Here is a 24,063-nt window from a genome sequence, read left to right on the forward strand (position 1 = left end):
AACTGACTAAGGCATATATTCCTGGTTGTTGATAATTCAGGGGAAGTTTTTGGAAGGGGTTTGAGAAAGCATCTTAAATGGTGAGACAGACTCACTTGGCAAGAAACTGTCACCTTTTGGCTATTCCTTTTTCTTTCTAAAAGGAAAATCAGGGATGCCTGGGTGGCTCAGTTGGTTGAGTGGCTGCCTTCGGCTCAGGTCATGATCCCAGCATCCTGGGATCGAGTCCCACATCGGGCTCCTCACTCAGCAGGGAGCCTGCTTCTCCCTCTCCCTCTGCCTGTGCTCACTCTCTCTGACAAATAAATAAAATAAATAAAAATTTTAAAAAAAGGAAAATCAGATTGTAGGGTTTAAGCAACATTATTATTATTATTATTATTATTATTATTATTTTCACTAGGGAAACAATGGACACAGGAGTAAAGGATTAGGTGTATAGAGATATCAAAATCCAAAATCCCGATTTCATCAGGGAGCCACCATACTAGTCCTAAAATGCCTGCTTTTAGATTTCTCTTATTTTGCATAAGCTACTGTTTAACTTTGTTGTTGTTGTTGTTGGTTTTTGTTGTTGTTGTTGTTTACTTAATGCAATTGCTATTAATATATTAGCTTTACCCTCATGGGTACGATATAAAATTCAATCAGAATTTTGCTTTAAAAATTTTAAAAAGCTTTATTCATAAATGAGTAGTAATAATTATTTTAATAAGTGAGAGGATCACATAAGAACACAGTGGTAGGGGACAATGCCAGTCACAAAATTTGTAGTCTGCAAATCACCCTAGTTATTGTTATGTGCTATCTGAGAAGTGGTGTTTTATTCTTCTTCTTTAATTTTTTTTGAAATTTTTTTCATTTTATATTACACCTGAGAAACAAATCAGGCAATAAAATAGTTAATGACTTGATTTTAAGATAAATGTAATTGTGTTTCTTTTCATGCCTTTTATTCCTCTCCTGCCCCGCCCCTTCCAGAGAGGGAGAGAGAGATGGTGGCGGGGAGGGATGGAGGGAGAGAGAGAATCTTAAGCAGGCTCCGTGACCAGCGTGGAGTTGACACAGGGCTCAGTCTCATGGCACTGAGATTATGACCTGAGCTGAAACCAAGAACAGGACATTTTAACCAACTGAGACACCCAGGTGCCCTCATGTCTTTTTGTTCTTAAAGTTAACATACAAATAACCATAAATTATAGGAATTATAAAAGAAATCATTTTGCTGGATGCACTGACCAGGCATATATGATATACTTCTTTTAAAGTTTATTTTTCTAAAACTTGCACTGAATTTAGGCCTTTAAATGCATTTACCTGTTTATCTCAAGATACTTTGGGGGGGAATCATTAAAATTGGATGAGCTAAAGCTATCATGAAAACAAAAGCGAAAGAAAAAGAAAGGAAGAAAAAAGGGAGAAAGAGAGGAAGGGAAGAAGGAAGGAAGAAGAAAAAGAGGGAGGGAGAGAGAGAAAGAAGGAAAGGAAGGAAGGAAAATAGAGGAGGGAGGAACACTATTATTAGTTTAATTTCAGTTTCCATGTATTTTAAATAAGTGTTTGGCTTTTTTAAGGCTCTAGAAAGGCACAACACTATACATTTATTTAAGAGTGCAGACTTTTTCCATCTGTAGTCTAAGAGATTTCTCATGTTCAAGCTCCCCAAGGGTCATTGTGTCTGTGGTTTGAACCACTAAGATCTGTATAAGGAATCTCATTTTGGGGAGAGGATCAAGCCGAGTTTGTCAAACTGCTTAGGTCAGGTGCAAACCATAAGTAAAGAAATTACCCAGAGAGTCTTCAGGGAGTTTCTGATCTTAAACATTATATTTTTAACTTAACAGCCCTTATCTTGCCCAAGAGTCAAAAAACCAGACATATAGGCATCCCCAGAAATAGAGCTTTTCTAGTGTAGCTTTAAATCAACTATCTTTATAACTTCACATGTATGTTTCATTTACTCATGTTTAAAAACAAAAACAAAAATGAAAACACAAGCATAAAATAGAACTTGGTCTTAAAATTTTTCCATCCATAGTTAACATGTTTATTTAAAATTTCACTAATCAATAACAGCCATTATTTTATGCCACTCGACCTGACATAACCATTATTTTAAAATATGTTCCATTAAAAAATGTTCCATTATTGGCTTTTTTCTTAGCTGTATAATTGATACTCTTTTTGTCAGTGTCTTGTACTTTTAATATACCTATATTTGACACACAATATGGGAAGATCTTTTGTCTCTTGATATTAATCTCTTTTTCTCACATTTTAATTATTTGAGTGAATTCCAAAGAGATATTATCTCACTGACTAGTCATCGGTGTCTAATCAAGATGATGATTCAGCTGCCCCAGACTACTCAGGGTCTCTAGCCCTGCGATTCCTATGCCACTAGTTTGGATAGTCTATATTCACACTCTAAGAATTCTCAAAACATTAGATGCTAATGAGTCTAGCACTCATTTGCTTACTCATTCACTGAACCAAGAATAACCGCTGTGCTCATACACACTTCTTGGCAACCACGGTGCTAGTAATGGAGAAACGAGTAACACGGCTCCTGCTCTCATGCATTTCTAGGCTGATAGAGAATACAGACAGGAACATAGGAAATTACAAACAAGTGTGGTAGTGCCGCAGCAGAATTCTTGGTCGATTGAAGCACACAGGAGGTACGCAAGGCGGGGTGTCAGGAAAGATTTCCTGGAGGAAATAGTAGCTACAGGATGAAGAATAAAGAGCAATTAACCAGGGAAAGATAGGGTGGTGGGGCAGGTAGGGATACAGAACATTCTAGGCAGAAGGATCAGAAAGAGCTTAGCAGATCTGAGAAAGTGAAATGAATACCATAGGTCCTGGGAGAGAGAGAGACTGGTTGTATGTGTAAGAGTGAGCACAGGAGGGAAATTCAAACAGAGGCTGGGGTAATGAGGTGAAAGAAAACCTCAGAGGGCATTGCATTGGTAAACAATGTAAATAATAGAGATGGATGTGACTCAAGTCAGAAGAGGGGTCTGGTAAAGACCTCTGATTTTCTAGGCTTCCACACATCAGCCACAGGAAAATGGTCAATAGAACATAAACACAATTCTTCACATGAGTGTGTTCTTCAGACTCTTAACTCTTTCTAAGGTGCCTTCTTTCATCTCTCTCCAAATTTCACACCCTCTCTTACGTAGCCATCAGATATATCCTCCCTCATGAAGCCTCCATTGAATTAACCAAATAAATGTATTTCTCCTTTCTCTGATTCTGTATAATTCTGTTTAGTTTTTTTTCCCTCTTATATAATATCTTCAACACATATTCATGAGCTGTATATATCTGTAAACTTATCTTCCTCTCCCACTAGATGAGGACAGGTCTTAAACATCTTAGAATCCCCTATAATATGGTTATTCATATTTTTATTATTAAATCACAAACTATTAAATTAAATAACACTAATTAGGCATGGTTAAAACATTAAAAAAGAGATGTTATGGCTTTTCATAAGGCTTACACATTCAAGCGAAACATTATTTCACCAAATGTGTAAGCCTGTTTGAGGTGGGGAGGTTGGAAATTCACAGAAGTTTATTTTATTTGTTTATTTTTTAAACAATCATCTGATTCTTACTGTCAGTTTAACTGATACTACTGAAACTATAATGTATAATGGAATGTATTTTTTCAGTTGGAAGAGCACCACCATTCACCATTGATTAAAAAAAAAACTGAAGAGAACACTAACTTACAAATGGGTTAAATGGAAGAACAGACTCAAAGAAAAGTAATTGTATCTACTTTTGAACAGCATTTCTTTCTCAGGAAGATGAGATTAGCCACATATTTGAATTCATTTCTTTAATCTGAACATACTGGTTTAAAATAATTTGAAAACAACCATTCAACGTATCTTGGGAACATAAAAATAATTTTATTTTCTATTTAGATGAGATTATAGCTTTAGATAATTATCATTCCTTGTTTATTAGCAGAGGGTCAAATTCCCCTTTCATATAAAAAAACACAAACAAAACATAGAATTCTAGACACTATGTCGTAATTATTGATTTTGTCACACACGCACACACGCACTCCCCAATGTGAATCATATACTGTGTCGTCGAAGTTGAGAATTTATCAGTGTAAAGGCAAGTGTACTTCATGTGTAAGAGTACAGTAATAATTATAATCACTGAGCCCTAAAAGTACCATGCCCTCCACAAGCATTATCTTGTGTTTCTCTTATAACTGTACAGAGCTATGTACTCTTGCTGTTTCAGTTTTGCAGATGAACAAAAACTGAGGCCAAGACTGCTGAGATAAATTGCTCAAGGACATACAACTAGAAAAGAGCAAAGCTAGAATGTGCACTCATATCAGCATGACTTCAGAATCCAAGTTCGTCACCAATATGTGCTGTAACCTTAGGCTCCACCATGCCAAGCAGAGAACAGCAGCACTTTAAGTCTCCTGTCCCTTTAGAACCTCCAGCTTCCTTTCAGTTTCTCTTTCTTTCTTTCTTCCTTCCTTCCTTCCTTCCTTCCTTCCTTTCTTTCTCTTTCTTTTTTTTTTTTTTTTAAAGATTTTATTTATTTATTTGACAGAGAGATCACAAGCAGGCAGAGAGGCAGGCAGAGAGAGAGGAGGAAGCAGGCTCCCCTAGAGAGCAGAGAGCCCGATGCGGGGCTCGATCCCAGGACTCTGAGACCATGACCTGAGCCAAAGGCAGCGGCTTAACCCACTGAGCCACCCAGGCGCCCCATCTTTCTTTCTTTCTTTCTTCTCATCCTTTACTATAACACAAAACCAGATTTTTTTAAAAACTTAAGAAATTATATTTTTTAAAAATCAAAATCCAGTCAGATTGGTATTTATTCTAAATGCATGTATCCTATTTAGTTCTTTCTATCACGTTAACAAAAGTAAGGAAAGTATAAAATCTGAGGACTAGGAGCCTATAATTTTGTGCATAAAAAAATTGTTTTTGCTTTTGGGGTGTGTGTGTGTGTGTGTGTGTGTGTGCAAATTTATAGATTTCATACTCTATGAATTTGAAAGAACCTTAAAATATCTGATTGAGCTGACAATTCCTCAATTTTCTTGAACATATGCCTGTCAAAAGATGATTTAATAGAGATGGGGAACTCGCTCCCTGTCAAAACCCACAATTTTTATCTCCGGGTAGCACTAAAATCCTGCCTCATATTGAACACAAACTCATCTCCCTAAATTCTGGCATTTGATCTAGATTATACCATTAGGAAGCCAAAGAGAAGAGTTTACGACACTTTCCTACATGATATCTCTCAAATACTTGAGACTGACAACATCTTCCTCCTGTCATCTAATCTTCTTCAAAGTAGACATATCCAGTTCCCTCATCTCTTATTCAAAATGCTTTCAAAATCTCCTCCTTGCCCTGAATGGGTTCAGTTTGGGTTTTATTTTTCCTTATAACTCAACAGCCAGAACAGAATAGGATCCTAAAGATGTACCCTTGGCCGGCCACGTGGGAGTCCCAGTGTCTTTTCTGAGATACTGTTTTTCTATTAATTCCCAGTTGGATTATACTAATTTTCTTGGCAACTAAATTCCACTCATGTGTAGCCAAATTATCAGTTAACTAAAATGCCCAAGATGTTTTCAATATATGCTACATGCAGAGCCACATCAGATACAAGATAAAGTAAATTTTTGTCTATTGAGAGCCTTTTAGATTCTGAATCTAATCATCCTTGATGGCAATGAATAACCAACACTGAGACTTAGCATTTTAGCACACAAACTCTGATATCTCACCCGGCATTCATAAAATCAGTAACATGTCCTCTGTTAATTAAAACATTTTAAAGAAACAAAGTCAAGATTTTGGGGGGGGGGATGACTTTAGTGAAAACAATAGGTATAAAATTGTATTTTCAAAGGATTTAAAAATAGGCTAAACTGAAACACATACAAAGGAAAACATTTTCCTAATAAATACTATGAATAAAAATTAAATTAGTAGTTTAAAGTTATATACACAGTATGAAGCATACTATTTCCTCACAAAACAATTTCACATTTTGTCATTTCATCTTAAATGTACACCTTCTAAAATAAACCTTATTTTATTATGAAACCTAGCAAGACATTTCAAAACAAGAAAAATTATTTAATGTGCTACAAACCTATGACGAAAAATTCAGTATTTTCATTTTCTTATTTTTTTGTTTTTTTATAGGCTTTTCATTTTCTTGTTTTCTCTTAGTCCTGATCCAAATACATGAATAATATGCACACATATTTTAAAATATTTTCTTTACTTCTATGACTATATTTCACGGGACATGTCTGAGATCTCATACATTTATTTTTAGAATGTTCAGGAAATAAATCAGCCTAGTAGAAAAATCAAGCTCTGCCTACCCAAAAGATTTCAGTTTTCTGAAGTTGCAGTTCTCAATTTAGCCTTTCATGTTCTCCCTGTTGGCACTTTAGACTGGATACAGAAGCTAAAGCACAGCCATCGGCACTTTAGTGTCACAGTTACAAAGAAAACCAAACATCAAACTCCCAGTCTTCTGTGCACTACAGAGCAGTTGTGCCAGAAGGAAAAACAGTTTCCGGTGTGGCCTGCCCAAAATCTTTCTTCTCCAGAACTGTAGACAAAAACACTTTCAAGGTCTTTTTAGTCCCTGGAGAGCCAAAGGACAAGTCATGACTCTGGGAGCTTTACTCATCTCTTCTCATAGAGAGAGGAAGAGTTTCCATGCAGGGAAGTGGCCTGTTTGAATAACTTAAAATGTGCAAATTGATGTTTTAGAACTTAAAATGTAAAAGTGGGGGATGACACAGAAATGATGTGGGTGCAAATCTACCACACCCAGCTCATGACTGAGGTTCTCACTTAGATCTCTGGGTATCTCAAACAATATGCACAAAATGGTAAATAAACCTCGAAAAGAAAAAGGGAAGGAGAAAACTGTCTTTCAACAAGAGGATTTTTGAAAAAAAAGAAAAAGAGTTTTACTGTAAAACATGTCCAGACTTATAAGAGTCTTTATATTATCCCATAGCTATGAAATGATCTAATTTACCCAAAGACTTCAGTCTAAAAATTAGGTTCTTGTTAAAGATTGTGTATGAGTACTTGCCACTTCTAAGAATTTCCGAATTTAGTGGTTACATTGACACATAGACAAAAATGAAAGAGAACAAACTTCCAATCTAATGATGTTTCAGATATGCATACTTCTATTTTGTATAGGGAATGTATATAGTCCCTATTTTGTTTTTCATGAGCTTCATTTTAGTAAGGGGGGAAGTAAGGGGCTTTACTAAATGTGCATTATGCATGAAGTAATTTCAGTGCATTTTATCATTTATTCCTAATTATAAGTATTAAATGTATAAATATTCTCATTTTGAAATTAGGCTATTTTAAGCAGGTCTAGTAACCTGGATAAAATTAAATAGTTGATAAGCTTTACAGATGAATTTTAACTCTGATGCTTTGATACTAAGTCTGAAAAACTTTTGGCTTTGATATATAAACACTAGGTAAATGCAAGTGCCCCCCAACACACACATACATAAAGCTTAAAACAGGGTTGCAGACATTTTTTGTAAAGTACCAGAAAGTAAATATTTTAGGTTTTGCTAAATGTGTGAGCTCTGTCACAGCTATTCAGTGTTGCCAATATAATAGGGAAGCAACCATGAGCAATGCGTAATCAAATGAGCAATGAAACTTTTTTACAAAACTGGCTAAAGGCCAGATTTGGCTTATGGGTGGTAGTTTGCCTACCCCTGGCTTAAAATGATGCAAAACCTGGAATAAGTTTTTACCTTCTACCACAATAACATGAAAAATAATTGATATGTTAACATAATGTAACAAGGAAAAATCATATGATAGAATTCAAAGTTAAGAAGCAAGAGAAAAACAACAGCAGCAGGTTAGAAGGAGTAAATAACCAACGACTGAAACTCTTCCGAGTATTTCCAAATATTTTATGCACGTTTCAAGAGAGAAGCTAAATTGAAAACCAACAGAAACTTAACAGAGACAACCTACATGGTGAATTAAAACCAGAAAAAGTCAGGAACATGTGACCAATATGCAGAAAGGAAATCTCAAAAGTCTCCATGGTAAAAATGCAATTATCCAGAAGGAGAACTGCATATCTGTAGAAGTCAAGGTGACTGGAGTCTCATGTGCAGAATACAATAGAAAAGAGGGCTACACAAGAGAGCTCCAGAGATCTGTAAAAATGGTCATCCTAGAGCTCCTAGCTGAGGAACGATTCATGTAATCATGAGGAAACTAACCCAGACCAGTGAAAGAACAATTGATAAGGATTATACTACCACTTAATCTGAAATAAAACTAGAGTCAGGAATAATTCTTGTTGTCACAAGCCAAAATGGAAAACAGCTCATGATTCAGAGAGCTTCAAGTAGAGTTGTCAGAAGGGTTTTGGCTAGGTAGTGGGGCAAGATTAGTCATAAACTCAGGGCTGTGCTGGTTTCATCTAACAGATTTTTAAAAGCAAGCCTCTAGGGAATCAAATGTTTTAAAAATAAATGTTCTTTTGAACAAGATCAAGAATATTTATAGGCATATGAAAATATCCAATACATAAGAAAGCAAAATTCACAACAGTTGGTATTCAATAAAAAATTATCTGTATGCAAAGAAGAAGACAATCCATAAGAAGGTGAAAATTTAATCAATAGAAAGAGACTCAGAAATGGCACAAATGATAGAATTAATAAACAAGAGCATGTCAGCAGTTATTATAAATATATAACCATAATTTGAACTATATATGGCTCAAGAAGGTAGAGGAATGCTGAGATTTTGAATGGAGGACGTAGAAAATCCAAACCATAATCTAAATCAAACTTTAGACAAATAGAAAAATAAACATTGTCTGAAATAACACATGCAATAGCTGAGATTAAGGGCAGATCAGTTACTGCAAAAGAAAGTATTAGTGAACTTGAAGTCATAGCAATAAAAACTATCTAAAATAAAATACAGACCAAGAAGAGAGAGAGAGAGAGAGATTAGAAAATAAAACATAAATAGAGCATCAGAAAGCCATGGGATAATTTCAAACAGCCTAATAACACATACATATAATTGGAATCCCTCAGTGAAAAGGATCAGGAAAAATACTTGAAGAAGTAATACAAAAATATCTCTCAGTTTAATGAAAACTATAAACCCACAGATCTAAGAAGCCCAATTAATCCTAAACACAAAATATATTTTGGAATTTTTCCTTTGGACAGTTTTTTAAAAACCTAGAATAAACAAATAACAATATTACTTAAATTTTTTCCATCATTATAAAGGCTTTTATTCATTTTTAAGTTTATTGTACAACTAAATTATTTTTCCCAAGAGAACCTACATGGATATGCATTTTCAAGTTATCATATATAAAAATGATGTTTTTTCAAGCACACATAAAAGAGCATTTGGATATAAAGCAGTTGGGATAACTAATTCTTCACCCATTTATGTCAGCCTTTACTCATATATTTTGTCATTTGGTGTTTCCATAAATTAAAATGTTAAAATTAGGGGTTCTATATACTGAGGTAACATCTATCCCCTAAAGAATAGACTGCATTTCCTTTTATGAGGACCTGCCTAATAAAAGAAAAAATTTTCTCATCCTTGCCAACATAATTACTTTTGGTGAAAAATCAATTTTTTTGCAACCTTGATCTTTCCTCTTCAAACAGAAATATCAAAAAATACACACAATTGCCTATTTGAATCCAACAAGCAATATTTTTTACCTTAGGATTCGTTTTACAAGAAAGCAACATAACATGCCATTCAAATTGATGTGAGATGTCAAAGTTTTTGCTTTATTATTATCATCAGTTCTATTTTTGTCATTTCTAAGGCTTTAAAAAAAGAAAAATAAACTTTAGCATGAACTTCTCTATTCTTTAAAAGAATTCTATGTACAAGGCTATAAATATAGATGAGATTTATCATTTCAAAAGTTTTTTTGTTACTTTGGGTCTAAAAATCTCAATTCACTTTCTGGTACTGTGACAATTGCCCTAGTTAACTCTAGTGTTCACATCATTTTTTTTTTTTTTCCAACTTAAAAGTGGGGAGAGAGTTAAGCTTAGTCAATTTCAGTAGTGGTGTGACATCAGCTGTCAGATAAGTCACTCTAGAATACAACAGTTAAAAAAAACTTTGAATTTTCCTAGTTTTTATATTTACAGAAGCAACAGAGGCATGCCACATATTTATAACCTAAGTTAGGAGCTAGTCTTAAAATTCCTACATGAAAGGAGCAAATGAGCACACTCTTTCTCATATCTTTAAAAATTGTCCCAAATATAATTCTTTGGAACCAATTCAAGTATCCAGTCATAATAAAAATAATCTTGTAATTTTGGAAGTAGACTTTCATTGGACAATTGTATCCAAAGATTCAAGGAACCATGAAGTGATAAGAAACTAATTTTGTATCAGTTTTCTCACCGAAAGAGGAAAAAAAAAGACCTCTAAGTTTTATGTATTAATGGATCCTGAGATTAATTTGGGGTTATCTATAAAGAAAAACAGTGTCCAATTAAGAATGTATATACTGGAGAAAGGTCACACACAGTGTGAAATAGTGTTGGTCCTTCTCCTGATGACAAAGTAAGAACAAATTAGTGACAGTTATAGAGGAATTTGCAGCTGATTAGAAACAACTTATTTTAAAAACTCTCCAGAAGTTTCAGATAGCCGTTTGGTGGATATTTAGTTTCCATAGAGGGAACTGAATAACGGGTAGGAAGTTGGAGGACAATGAACTATAATTCTGTTTTGAGGGCACCTGCATGGCTCAGTTGGTTGGTTTGGGCTCGGGTCCTGATCTCAAGGGTGGGTCATGGGATCAAGCCCCATGCTGGGGCTCCACACTGAGCAGGAAGTCTGCCTGATGAATCTACCTTTCTTCCCCTCCCCCCCACTTGCATATGCGTACATGCACTCTTTCTCAAATAAATAAATACATATTCAAAAAAATTTCTATTTGAGTCTAAATATGTCACTCTAACAAAGTTGTTTCCACTACTTAATTTTGTCTATTTAGTAAAATGAAATTTGCCAATAATTCCCTTAATCTAATTCTAAAAGAATTTGAAAAGTGGATTTATTTTTTAGCTTAGTACTGGGAAAATGTTTTGAAATAACATAAAATAAAACCCCCAAATTATTCCTCAATGACACATCCTAGGGATGATTTCGTTCATATATTTTTAAAATAGAATGTATGCTGCAGCTTCTATTTTTAAATATTTACTCCTGAGTGACATTTTTATAGGAATTAAAATAGAAAATATATCATATATGAGCCAGTGTAATGAAACAGATATATTTCACATCAAAGCAATGAAATTGATTCATAGGTATTCATAAATCCTAAATCATTGAAAATGTTCATAAATCCTAAATCATTGAAAATGTTTCATATAGAAGTTTGAATATTAAAAAGAAATCATGCAGACACAATTTTAAAAAGTTCGGTCATTAGAATAGTATTCATAAACCATTTTCTAAACCAGTGCTTAGATTTCTTCTCCTGATCTCTCTTTTCGGACCAACTGCAATTTTGTTTCTTTTTTGTTATTCTGAATTTCCCAACTGATAACACATAAAGTTGCCATTCACAGCAATATGAATAGTTATTTTAGCCAGAAATTTTAGATAAGGTCCTATAATTGATCTCATTCAAAGGCATCTGCTTTAGTAGAAGAAGGAGGAAGGGCACAGAAATAATTGCTATTATTATTGTGGCTATGCCTGTATTTGCTTCCTAACTAAAATGCTGAGCCACCTATGCACACTTCCAACTAGACTCAGGGTAGTCCTCAGGGTCTGACATATCTGTTACCTGAAGACAAGGGCAATTATACAGTTATTTCAATTTGAAAATAAAACAGAAGTATATTTAATCTTTATCAGATATTTTCATAGTCTGGAGTGGTTTCTAGCAGGCTTTTTAAAGCAGAGTAGTCCAAAACCTTCCTTTCAGAACTGTGTTACTTAAATAAAATGAGCCAAGTGAATTTTTTTCTTCTTCTTAATAAGTTTTCTTGGACAACTATTTCACAGTCATCTAGTATGTCATTTCTCTTAGAAGAGAAGATGGGGTACAGGGAAATAAACAAATAAATTCATCCCATCATGAAACAAAGTAAATAAATGTAGTGTTTTTTGGTTTTGTTTTTGAGGTTGTTTTTTTTTTTTTTTCGACAAAAGTATCAAGCTGTTGAGAATGCCATTACTTGGACTTTTGATGACTGTTTACTCCTCCAGGAGTAATGCGGACATAAAGGAAATACATTAATCTTTATTTTAATTTTGTTGGAGCAGACATTTGATGGTATTATCCTTTACCTTTTCCTTGATTCCTATTCCAGGTCTTTCTTCCTATGGTGCTTGGGAAAATCTAACTGAAGATTAACCTCTTAAATAGTCAGGGACAAATAACTATTAATATGCATTAATCTTCAGCATGGATCTATAAATAACTACTAAACTGCTAAATGTGACACAGCCATTCATCAGAACCGTGGACCAAATCTTTTTATGACTGGAAGTGACTATTACCTAATCCATTATTAAGCTAATTAACTAGAATATTATATGGAAACAGTTTTATGTTGTCATCTATCACACTCTACAAAGAGCACTCTTCCAGAATGTCTCTAAGTAAATATTTCATTAATTTTGGAAATTTGTTATCTCATCCCATTTCCTCTGCCCAACTGCCCCATAACATCTAAATGGGATTAGTGTTTTCCAAGAAGAAATGTTATCTCCTGCCTTCCTTAGTGCCCGTCCCTTTCCAGTTAGTCCTTTAACTTTCACCTCTGTGTCCCAGGAAGATAGCTATACTCATTAAATGCAGCAACACACACACTACCATATATGATACATATTAGTGCATTTTCATTTTGTTCATAACATCATAAGTGCATATTAGAATATGTTTTGTATAATATTTAGGTAGCTAAAGAAACATGCATGTCAAATTAACATCACTGATAGGTCAATAATGCTATGTAATAGCCTATTATGTTTCTAAAGGAAACATTAGAATTAAGCTAAACGAAGTACTGTTTTTCCTACCTCTCAAAATATGCAAGGGCAGGAAATCCATGGATGGTGAAGCTATTCAATATTTCAAGATCTACCTTTATTTTTGTTCTGCAGTCCTTAATACATTGGTCTTTGTCTTTATGTTTGTCCGTTGACACTAAGGAAATAGATAGCGTATGAAAAAATAACATTTACACTCAAATCTGTCTGGTTCCAAATTATATAACCTCACCTCCAACCACCCCACCCCACCCACAAACACACATACCCCGTCCATGAAAATATAGAGTCACAGTCTCATGTAGATCACTAGATAAATATAGAGATCTATTGACATTTAAATTCCTCAAGCTGAAAGGTGAAAGTGAATACAGGCACACACTCCTTAGTGAATAAATGTAGCACAAAGATAAAGAGAGATGATAAAAAGACAAAATAAAAGTTGATGAACTTCTCACGAGAAGTGAGCTTTTCCTGAATCTTTTTTCATGAAGTCTCAATTGGGAATTATTAGAAGCATGGAACACCTGTAAAGTACTAGGTTAACTGAGATACACTGCAAAATTCAAACCAAGATATTCCTTTACTCTTCTTTTCTAAGGTAATCATCGTATGGACTAAACTATCCACAAGAGGATGCCTCCAACTCACTGCTCATTGTTTTTACTTTGTGACAGCTACACAGGTTTTGTTTTATAGTCAGATTTTTTTTATTCTTTTGCTTTGTCTTTATGACAACTATATCCATTTAAGATTGTAGAATGGGACAATAACTATGCTACAAAGATAATGAAAAACATTATCTTCACATTTATCTTTCCCCAGCCTCCATCCCTCTGCTATTCACTGAACAAGATACTCTTACGGAAGACAACCAGAGTACTTAGTCTGGGCTTTATGTAAAACTGATGGATGAAAATAGGGATGATTTATGCAGTTCCGTGTCTGTAACATTATCTTTCTATGATCTTAAAGATACAAAATTTAACCACTATATTTCAAAGATAAACATTTCTTATGGTAAGACTACTTAACATACTCATCTTACTTATCTTTCAAAGTACTCTAAGCGTCTCTTGCAGGTGTAATACTTCCTTCTACTTTGGAAAATATTAAAAGTTCCATTTAGGGTTGCCTGGGTGGCTCAATGGGATAAGCCACTGCCTCTGGCTTAGGTCATGATCTCAGGGTCCTGGGGTTGAGCCCCTCATCGGGCTTTCTGCTCGGCTGGGAGCCTGCTTTCCCCTGACCCCCGTCACCTGCCTCTCTGCCTACTTGTGATCTCTCTCTCTCTGTCAAATAAATAAATAAAATCTTTTAAAATAAATAAATAAATAAAAGTTCCATTTAGTTTTAAGTGTGTGTGTGTGTGTATCTGTGTGTGTACGAACTGTGATGATCAAGGAAAGTCATATTGATAATGGTGATGATGATAACAACATTAAAGCTAAGTTTCATTGAGTTAGTTCCTATATCACACAGTAAGCAAGTGCTACAGATTAACTTCATATGAGATGGCATGCACTTTGCAGAAGATGGTTAGAATCTGGGGTAACGTGGCAGGGGTCATGGTAATATAAACAAAAAGATAGTTGGAGTTACATTTACAAATTCATCTCATGAAGATCATATATTGATAAGATTTCTATGTATTTATCATCTTGGCACCATTTGATTAGTTCTTTTGAGTTAGGTCTATATCTAGCATTAATAAATAAAACAAATTTTCTGAGAAGGAAAGCACTGTTACCTTATTATTATTCCCATTGTTAGAGATATTAGAATATTTTATATAATTTCTCTTTCATGAAAATATTTATATAGAATAAATTACAAAAAATATAATTGGTATAGTATATGCATTAAAATTTAATGATACATTTATAATTTATCATTTATCTTTTCAAATGTTATATCATTTTGTACTCCTCCTTCACTATGTATAAGAATTCATTTTTGGGGCACCTGGGTTGCTCAATCGTGGAGAGTCAGACTCTTGATTTTGCTCAGGTCATGATATTGGGGTCTTGGGATAAAGCCCTGCATCAGGCTCCACTCTCTGCAGGGAGTCTGCTTGGGATTCTCTCTCATCCTCTTCCTCTGAGCCTCCCCCCAAAAATAAATAAATAAATATTTTTAAAAAGACTTTATTTATTTATTTGACAGAGAGAGATTACAAGTAGACAGAGAGGCAGGAAGAGAGAGAGAATGGAAAGCAGACTCCCTGCTGAGCAGAGAGCCCGACACAGATCTTGATCCAAGAACACTGAGATCATTACCTGAGCCGAAGGCAGAGGCTTAACCCACTGAGCTAGCCCGACACAGATCTTGATCCAAGGACACTGAGATCATTACCTGAGCCGAAGGCAGAGGCTTAACCCACTGAGCCACCCAGGCGCCCCAAAATAAATAAATCTTGAAAAAAGGAAGAATTGACTTTTGACTACTTATTGGGTCAGTACTGATTTTTTTTAATTTGCAAAACTATTATATTAGAAACGATTGTACTATTGTTTTTATTTGTACTTCATATGTTATTAGGATTAATTTTTATTATACTTATGATTTTTCTCTTCCTGTCTTTAATTCTTCTAATAATTCTAATCATTCTTCTAATAATTCTTATAATAATATATAAGTCATTTTAATTATTTTAGAACAGGATGAATATGTGTAAGGCCTTTTCCTACATTTTATAGAGGAATTTTAAAGAGATGAATAAAAAAACTATATTAGCGTATTTGTGATAAATATAAATTATTACTCTTGAAGAAAGCAAATACACAGGTAGCTCAACATTATGTATATTTTTTAATCTAACACAGCTTGCCTTATTTAAAAATAAAGCTAGGCAGCAAAATAAAAGTTCAAGTTTTAAGCTAAAAACTGAGATAGATCCTACCTATAGAAGGAAGAAAATTTATTTCATGGTGCTTGCCTTAGAAAATATGCTAATCCAATGAAGACTGAAACATCCCTAAGAAAAAAATCACCACTTTACTTTTAGTATCTACTCTCTCTTTGTCAATATAAATATACCTCTAATTTCAATATATATATATCCTCAACTTAAATAAAACATATCCCTAATAAAATAGCCATCTTGGGACCAAGTCATTATTAGAATTTAGAAATGTTTTTAAAAAACATTCTAAGAAAATAAGACATTCAATTAAAAAATTATGATAAAAAGATTTTTACATACATATGCAAAGGTCTTTTTCAGAAATAACCAGCATTTTTATTTTAGAAAGTAGGCTTGTATTTAATTTGTCAATGACATTTATATATTAATTACATCATTATAAATCCAGCAATTTGGTTGTATCTTAACTAGTAGCCCTGAAAACGTCAACACATTGACTTGTTTCATAGAGCTTAGTACAAACAAATCAAAGAGCTGAGGTCAATCTTTATGTAATTTGTGATGGGAAATGTCTTAAAGGGATGGTTAGAAATTCAGTTGATCTATTTCCAATGGTCTGCATCACCAAAGCTCATGCAAAAAAATAGTCACTCCCATATTTTAACACTCTCCTGATGACAATAACCAACATGTTGCTCAACTTTGACTAAAGACAGTCTTACAAAATAATTCTTTTACAACTTGATGCCATGAAAATATCTTTTCTTGGTAGAAATCAATATGCCTTTATTCTGATTATTAATTGAAATGATTTATATTAGCTTACTGAATGTTCCTGTCTATAATTTTCAGAAATGAATTTTTATAAAATTTTTAAAGATTTTAATTATTTATTTGAGAGAGAGAGAGCATGAGCAGGGGAAGGAGTGGAGGGAGAGGGAGAAGCAGACTCCTGGCTGAGCAGAGAGCCAGACAAGGGGCTCCATCCCAGGACCTTGGGATCATGACCTGAACCGAAGGTAGACTCTTACCCGACTGAGCCACCCAGGTGCCCCAGAAATGAATTTAATATTCAGTTACTTTACCCTTCAGGGATGTTTCTCTCTCTTCCTTTTTATGGTCTTTATTTTCTGCTGGTAATTCTTCAAATACATATATGTGCACACATATATATATATGTACACATGTGTGGATCTATTTAATTTGCACTTCAAATCCTTCCTACAAAAATATGTCATATACAATAATGTATATATATTTTTTAAATGTACATATATATTTATCATAAAAATTAACAAAGTAAAATCACCTCTTAAATCTTCAACTTGAGCCTGATGTTTGGAAAATATTAAGATATGAACAAAAAAGGGGGGTTATTGTACAGGATATTTTTAATCCCCCCCAATCCTAATGTCTTTTGCATTGAATAAAGGTGTGAATTCTAAAACTCTAAATAAATGCATGTTAGTTCAAAACTTTCCCTTCCATGTACCATGTACTAGAGAAATACAGAAGTTTAGGAAGATCTTACAAAAGAGAACAGGAAAATTTTACATATGGTAAAGGGTGGACATGAGTGAAAAGAACAGGGAGAGAGAGCACAGATAAATAATATAAACGTGTTCAGGGAACTATCAACAGATTCAGTGCTATACACATACCTCATAAAATCCTAATCCCTGCAATGTGGCTTTTATTAAATACGGTTTTACATATGCACGTACCAAGAGTGAGGGATGATGTTTGAATAAATTATCATAGATAGTTGGCAAACATCAGTAATAAAAAAATAGCAAAGAGTCATTGTTTAAACAAATATTGTAAAAGGCCCCCATGAAATGCTCTGGCAGCACAAAGGAATGAGGTTTAGGTTCCTGAGATATATGACAACATTCCCCTAGAGCTGATGATACTGAGATAACAAACATTTATCTAAATTCCAAGCATGTCCTTCTAAAAGGATATCAACAAAATAGAGAAAGACTGCTTGGAAAGAAAATAAATTTGGATCTTAAAATGTTCATTGTAATTAAAACCAAATTTAAAATAAGGAGGCAAGCCATGAGTGATGCGTGCCAGCTGTATGAAAGTGGCTGCGGAGAAGCTTCTAGAGGCTGCGGAGAGGTACATGTCCCAGTCTGCTGACCTCTCTGAGGCTGTGAACTGGAAAATGATGCCCTGTGCCAGGAGAAGCTGGAGTTACTTGAGTACCGGAGGCAGGTGCAGTCCCTCACCTGTGAAGTGGGTGCACTCAGAGGAACTGAGTCCCTTGAACACCAGATGAGTGAAACGGGAGTGAATGCCCTTGAAGCTGACTATCGAGACACTACTGGCCCTACTGGCCGCCTGCAGGGTGATATTCAGAACATGAAGGAAGATCGCCTTTGGGAATACCAAGATGTGCAGAATGTCTAGATGGCTCCTGACAGTGAGACTGCCACCTACAGGAAGCTGCCGGAAGGCAGGAGAGAGGGACGGCTCTGCCCCTTCCCAACGCTTCTTCCCTGAACCTGACGGAAACCAATCTGGATTCACTCCGTCTGGTTGACCCTCAATCAGAAAGGATACTTCTGATTAAGATGGCTGAAACTGGAGATGGGCAGGTTATCAGTGAAACTTCTCGGCATCACCATGACCTTCAGTGAAAATTACACACACTTGGTGCAGCAATAGATTACTGGCAAGAATAAAAATGAAATCCGTATCTTAAAGAAACAGCTTTCAAATGCCTTTCTGCAGTTTTTCAGGAGCACAAGATAGATCGGAATAGGAATAATCTCTAGGTCTTAAGAACTAACACTCCTGAAAGATTTAGGAAAAAAAAAAGTTTTCAGCATAATCTAGTTTGTGAAGAAAACCTGTGCTAGAATACTTTCTGAAAAGTATTTTTGAATACCATCACAACTACTTTTTGCCAACAAGTATCTGACCAACTTGTTTCTGCTTCAGTAAATTTTTAGAAAACTCAAAAATAAAATAAAATAAAAGACAAAATAAGTAGACAAGCAATAATCTCTCTCTCTCTCTCTCTCTCTCTCACACACACACACACACACACACACACACACACACACACACACACGTCCAACAAAAAGAATTTAACTGAGAGAACCAGCTGTTTGACATAGATGAAGAACAGAAATCACTTTTGGGGGGTGCCTGGGTGGCTCAGTGGGTTAAAGCCTCTGCCTTCGGCTCAGGTCATGATCCCAGGGTCCTGGGATCCAGCCCCACATCGGGCTCTCTGCTCAGCGGGGAGCCTGCTTCCTCCTCTCTCTATCTGCCTCCTTGTGATTTCTGTCTGTCAAATAAATAAATAAATCTTAAAAAAAAAAAAAAAAAGAAAAGAAAAGAAATCACTTTTGGAATTTGTGACTAATTCCTCACGGTGTAATGAAAAATGTATGGACATTTCCACATCCAAAAACAGATGAAAAAGCTGCAAGAAAGTCTGCAAGATAATCTATGAGAAAATCCTAATCAACTAACTGTTGACCAGCAGGAGAAACAGACATCAGATGTGAAGGAGACATGGCACTGTGCTGACCTGGTCATCTACAAAGAACACTGGAATTCTTAAATAAGAATTGGTAAACACACACTTTCAAATGTGGTACAAAGAAACTAGCAATTAGAATTCCTAGCATATTTGCTCAAAAATTAAGGTGAAATTACTACATTGACTGAGATTTTTTCCAGAAAGACTTGATTAAGTGTGTCCTGTTTCTGGTTTGAAGTTCTTTGGAAAAATTAAAAATCTGGAGCAAAATTTTTAATAAAAGTCAAAAAACCATTTACATTACACATTACAGTTAATTTTAATTTTATTATTTGAATTTTTCTGTATAATCCAAGCTTTCTAGAATGAAAGAAAATTACTTTAATTATTTATATTTACTGGTTATATTATGCATAAAGACAAGTTTATTACTGAATATACACAAGACTATAAACACAATTTTGAAATTTTTTATATTTATGAGCAAATTTTATTTTATGTGTATTTTTATAATATACCACTTTAATGCTCAGTAAAATATGTCAAATGCGTGTTTTTGTATTCTTTTATTTAGCTTCTTAAACTGTGGAGTCTCATTTCAGTACATATCACTTTTAATGCTGCCTAATATACCATATTATTTTAAATTATTCCTTTTTGTTTGTTTAAGTTTTTTTCTAAGTTGTCCATAAGCATTAATGTGATACACCTGCATTTCTGTATGTGTGAGTAAGTCTTCTTATACTCCCCTCTTTAAAAAATATTCTAGTAGTCTGACATCAGAATTAAAAGGCCATAACTGGGTGCATGGGTGGCTCAGTCAGTTAACTGTCTGCCTTTGCTCATGTCATCATCCCAGGGTCCTGGGATGCCAGGGAGCCACACATCAGGCTCCCTGCTCAGTGGGGAGCCTGCTTCTTTCTCTCCTTCCATCCCTTCCCTGGCTCAAGGGCATGTGTGCATGCACTCTCTCTCTCTCTCAAATAAACAAAATCTATTTTTTAAAAAGGCCATAATTTACTTCACTGATTAGTAGAAGAAACTCTCCTATACTTGACATTAAATATGCATACCAGGGGAAAAAAATAACATAGAACAAAAACAGATAATGTTCTGAGTATTATCAGAAACCAGGGAGAATATTGTAAAGAGGAAATAGGATCTTGGTTAGAACTAATAAAACTGAGCTCTATTAACTAATAAAAGTTTTGAGGGGAATCTAATTTAAGGCATTCCAACAGTCACAATTTCTTAGAGGCAAGAAATATAAATGGCTCAATGAAAGAACAGGATTTAACGTATAGGAAAACTTTCAGGTGTGAAAAATGTTTCATCTCAGTCAAGTGTTATTTTTAAAGCGTTTTGGTTAAATTGACTGAGTACTGAAGTATAAATAATATAATTCTTTGTGTAATGGTAGAGTAGTAGCAATTACGCATCAGCTTGGAATTAGACATCACTAGACCTGAATCCTTTCACTTAGTGGGATTAAGAAAAACACATGAATAAAGCTAAAAGATTTTTTAAAAAGCTCTATTTTAATCTATAGACTTTTGAAAATAAGAGAAAATGGCATTTGTATCGTGAATTGTATTCATGTTAAAAAAACTGTCAGTAAATAACCTAGTTTCATACATTTATGACAAGAACTTTAAGTATTATAATTATTATAAATCAGTGTGCTAAATGTTAAATCTTTGAGATGTTAATTGAAACCTTAGTAATTGAAAAGAAAAAAACTTAAAATCATAAGGAGAAATACGTGTCAAATCAAGCACCAGGCAAAAGACCAGAGTGTGTTGTGTGTGTGTGTGTGTGTGTGCTTGAAAATCAAAAAAAGTCAAAGTAGTAGGAGATTCCACTATCATACTCACTGAACTTTCCATATTAAAATAACTCTGGATTTTAAATTTCAAAGTCAGATTTTGTAGCACAACATTTTAAGGAAAGTGATTCTAAATTTTACCGATAGGATAGTAACAATTTTAGTTGAGTAAGAGTTGGAATGTTTTTATCTTTGAGGGCCCCTCAGATTTTATTTTTTTAAAGATTTTATTTATTTATTTGATAGACAGAGATCACAAGTAGGCAGAGAGGCAGACAGAGAGAGAGGGAAGCAGACTCCCTGCCGAGCAGAGAGCCCGATGCGGGACTTGATCCCAGGACCCTGAGATCATGACCTGAGCAGAAGGCAGAGGCTTAACCCACTGAACCACCCAGGCTCCCCAACCCCTTAGATTTTTAAAGACAATTTATGGACCACATCTAGCAAACATTTTCTACCTACCTACCTACCTACCTACCTATCCATCCATGCCTTTGTTCATCTACTACTGAAGTCATCTGCTATCATATAAAATATAATTTTAGGGACAGATGAGGTATAAAGAAATTAAAATACTTGTTGAATTACTCTGCAGAAGGAGCATTGTCTGTGAGATGAAGAATGGGAGGGGATGCCCTTGCTTGTATTTGTAGCTGCCCTTAATCTGTATGAGGTCACTAATCATTACAGTTCTTTCAGATTCTATAGTTATTTGAGATAATTCAGGAAATGACATCATTACAATTGTCTCCTTCAAATCAAGGGTGAGTTTGATTTAACAAATCAAACTTTTTGGACACTTTCCCTGAAGCAAAGATTATGATTCATGGTGGCTTCATATAAAAGTCTTGAAAGCTAAGAGATGGATTATTTCAGTTTAGCAAAGTCAGGAAGATTCTGCACTCTTTTTTTTTTTTTTTCTTTTTTTCTAGTCCCTGCTCCATGACTTACAACTTACTCCATAAGCTTTGTAAACTAGTTTATAGAGATTCAAATGCTCAAAACTGAATGATTTTGAGATCATAATTTTGGAACAACAAAAAAGGGTGAAATGCTTCTTTTTTGGTCCTACAAATTAATGAAGAATGCATTTATATTGAATGATATTTGAGACAAGGTTTCAGATCCTTTTCAGGAGCCTAATCTTTTGCTGCCTATCATTTTAATTTCAAAAACAGCTTTTCAATGCTGTGTAACTAAAATGGTGAGTTGATTTAATTTTAGAACTGTGTTGTCATTCTCCCTTGATGCTGAAACAATGAATATGAAGCAGTTAATGGACTAATGTGCAAACTATGCTACTTTCTGTTCAATAAATATATCAGTGGTATTGTGCATAGCAGATCTCAGGAAAAGGACTATTGTTTCACCTTTAGTTACTTAAAGTCTATATAAAAGATTCAAACTCTGAATTGAAATGAAAAGAAAAAAATAAACTTGAAACTAGAAGTCACAATAGTTGATAGGGTAGAATCTTTCTATAGAAGAGGGCATTTTAGTTGGGCCATGCCTAGTTAAACCAGTCTCATGCCATTACATTGGGTGGTCGCTGGAAGAGGCCAACAGATAGGACTTAAATTACAGTGTGCAGCCTGTAATAACTATGCTTTATTTTGTTTTCCTAATGAAATGTAGCAATTAAAACCTCTATCACTTGGCAGAAAACAATGAAACTGGCCAGCTAAACTCTGGAAGCACTTCCAGAATCCAAGGTCATTAATTTGAGGGCCAGAATTATATATCCAACAGGATTTTTTTAAAATGTAAATTACATTGTCTCATACTTGTCATAAACAACAACAAAAAATCAGTTCACCCCTTTTCTCTCCTTTTGCTCCACCTAACGTGGAGCATTTTGATAAGTTTTCACACAGAGTAAATTTCAAAATCTTTACCTTATTTAAACAAAACACACCTATAAATAATAGCCACAATTTTAGCTAATGTTTTCTCATGCCCTGCTTCTAAAGGCCAAGATTTGAGATGGTTTATTAATATCTAAAGTTTTAAAGCAGGCATACACTTAGAAACAAGTCAACTAAAAATTATGCACTCAGAGAAACTAGGTAAAACCTCATTTGAACTATTAAGGTAATAAGTTATTTCCTTTGGGTAATTTACTTATAAATCCTAATTACTAAGATCCTTAATTGCAACCAAATAAATGATCTAAGTGTGCTAATCTGATAGGTTAAGCAATATGACCAAACCTGCATTATAATGTATTATTAAGCATGAACTATCAAAATTAGAAAGTAATCAGCTTTTAGAATTAATCTAAATTCAGAGCTTGATTTATATCAAGGTATTTGGAACTTATTAAGTGAACTGATGTAATCACAAATCATTATTCAACTTTTCTTATATATTGAACTCATTATTGTTTCAAGAAAATGGCAACAATGCTCACATACTTGGATTATAGGAGGCTTTAATTTTTGTCTTTATACTTTAATTTAAAATGAGTATATATAATGTGGTATGCTGGAAATGAAATGTTTCTTCAAAAAGAAGGAACTTATTTCCTAAGGTTGTATATTTGAGAAGGTTTACTAATATAAGGTATGGTTCAGTAGGACATATAGTATAGACCAGAATTATATTTCTTAAAGAGTTTATATATAATAACAAATAGAATTACATGATAAATATATATACTGAAAAGTTTAACATTAGAATTAATGTATATAATGGAATATTACTTAGCCATAAAAAATGAAATCTTATCATTTGCAACAATGTGGATAGAACTAGACAGTATT

The 24,063-nt window shown here is 34.2% G+C and overlaps 1 pseudogene; it reads left to right on the top strand.

Moving 5' to 3' along the window:
* The first annotated feature begins 7,704 nt into the window (after window positions 1–7,704).
* On the top strand, window positions 7,705–18,622 carry LOC111149931 (annotated as a pseudogene).
* The last annotated feature ends 5,441 nt before the right edge of the window (window positions 18,623–24,063 follow it).

This window comes from Enhydra lutris, unplaced genomic scaffold, assembly GCF_002288905.1.
Source record: "Enhydra lutris kenyoni isolate GAN:26980312 unplaced genomic scaffold, ASM228890v2 scaffoldscaffold22, whole genome shotgun sequence".
NCBI lineage: Eukaryota > Metazoa > Chordata > Mammalia > Carnivora > Mustelidae > Enhydra > Enhydra lutris.